At 44.9% G+C, this 2,103-nt stretch overlaps 1 long non-coding RNA gene across 1 annotated transcript; it reads left to right on the top strand.

Annotated features, from left to right (window-relative positions):
* The first annotated feature begins 387 nt into the window (after positions 1 to 387).
* LOC135574586 (uncharacterized) lies at positions 388 to 1,401 on the top strand. The gene is made up of 2 exons (XR_010465468.1): positions 388 to 571; positions 1,004 to 1,401. It is a non-coding gene; the product is annotated as an uncharacterized LOC135574586 (long non-coding RNA).
* The last annotated feature ends 702 nt before the right edge of the window (positions 1,402 to 2,103 follow it).

Raw genomic sequence — 2,103 nt, 5'->3', positions numbered from 1 at the left:
AGCCAGCTTTGAAACCTGAGAAACATGGACTGAAGGTATAGGTTGTGTCCAAACTTGAACCCTGTTCCCTAGATATGCCCTACGTAGGGAATAGGGCGTCATTTGGGACACGTGTCATAGGCCAGGCGCTCGCTTTCACAAGAAAAGAAGGTTGTTAAATCAAAGGCTTTTTCTGCTTCAACTTCTTTCAAAAAAATACCTTTCTCTTGCCACTGTAAAGTGTGTATTTTGAAGAAGCTCAAATCTTCTTCAAAGTTCCACAGTGTGTTCTCGACAAGGGTCATATGAGCCTGGGGGGGGGGGCAAGGGGGAAATGGCCCCCACCTCCCAATAATAAAAAATTTAAAAAATTAAATCGATGACTTTTATTTTGAAAAACATCTCAGATTTGCTGAGGGACTTTTATTTTGAAAAGGCCTCTGCCGCTGGAAGGAGAGTCAGTTCCCTGCCCCCACTGACAGACCTCTTCCTTCTCCCTCTGGGTTGTTTCAAGCGGTGTGGCAGTGTGTGAGTAAGACAATAAATTATGTGCAGCACCACCATCACTACTCACCACACCGGCAACAACAAAGTACGTTTCATTAAAAAAAGTGTATGAATGTGAATAAACTCTGATATGCTAGGAAAAAACGTGAGCTACTATAAGCTTTCGCCTGGCTAGTAACTAGTTTGAATACAGTGTAAATGTAAAGCTTTATTAGCTGTGTCAGGGTTTTTTTCTAACTAGCTAACGCTGGGTAATTCTAGCTGTGTGAAAATCTGATAGTGAATATTTTGAAGACTGCTAGCTAGCTATAGAATTACTTGCACAATCACTGTCTGTCTTCATCGTAGGGTTAGCAAGGCATGTTATTCAACCTATTATTCAACCATGCTGGTCATTTATGAACATTTGAACATCTTGGCCACGTTCTGTTATTATCTCCACCCGGCACAGCCAGAAGAGGACTGGCCACCCCACATATGCTCTCTCTAATTCTCTCTTTCTTTCTCTCTCTCGGAGGACCTGAGCCCTAGGACCGTGCCCCAGGACTACCTGACATGATGAATCCTTGCTGTCCCCAGTCCACCTGACTGTGCTGCTGCTCCAGTTTCAACTGTTCTGTCTTATTATTATTCGACCATGCTGGTCATTTATGAACATTTGAACATCTTGGTCATGTTCTGTTATAATCTCTACCCGGCACAGCCAGAAGAGGACTGGCCACCCCACATAGCCTGGTTCCTCTCTAGGTTTCTTCCTAGGTTTTGGCCTTTCTAGGGAGTTTTTCCTAGCCACCGTGCTTTTACACCTGCATTGTTTGCTGTTTGGGGTTTTAGGCTGGGTTTCTGTACAGCACTTTGAGATATCAGCTGATGTACGAAGAGCTATATAAATAAATTTGATTTGATGTTGCACAAGTCAAGTTTGGGGTGATATCCATGTCCCCGTTCAGTATGGGGTGATGCCCCCGTTCAATATGGGGTGATATGTGTTCAGTATGGGGTGATGCCCCCGTTCAGTATGGGGTGATGTGTGTTCAGTGTGGGGTGATGTGTGTTCAGTGTGGGGTGATGTGTGTTCAGTGTGGGGTGATGTCTATGTGTTCAGTATGGGGTGATGTCTATGTGTTCAGTATGGGGTGATGTCTATGTGTTCAGTATGGGGTGATGTCTATGTGTTCAGTATGGGGTGATGTCTATGTGTTCAGTGTGGGGTGATGTCTATGTGTTCAGTGTGGGGTGATGTCTATGTGTTCAGTGTGGGGTGATGTCTATGTGTTCAGTATGGGGTGATATGTGTTCAGTATGGGGTGATGTCTATGTGTTCAGTGTGGGGTGATGTGTGTTCAGTATGGGGTGATGTGTGTTCAGTATGGGGTGATGTCTATGTGTTCAGTGTGGGGTGATGTCTATGTGTTCAGTGTGGGGTGATGTGTGTTCAGTGTGGGGTGATGTGTGTTCAGTATGGGGTGATGTCTATGTGTTCAGTATGGGGTGATGTCTATGTGTTCAGTGTGGGGTGATGTCTATGTGTTCAGTGTGATGTGTGTTCAGTATGGGGTGATGTGTGTTCATGTGTTCAGTGTGGGGTGATGTCTATGTGTTCAGTGTGGGGTGATG

The sequence above is a fragment of the Oncorhynchus nerka genome, linkage group LG13, assembly GCF_034236695.1.
Source record: "Oncorhynchus nerka isolate Pitt River linkage group LG13, Oner_Uvic_2.0, whole genome shotgun sequence".
Taxonomy (NCBI): domain Eukaryota; kingdom Metazoa; phylum Chordata; class Actinopteri; order Salmoniformes; family Salmonidae; genus Oncorhynchus; species Oncorhynchus nerka.
This window is presented reverse-complemented; position numbering and strand designations above follow the sequence as displayed.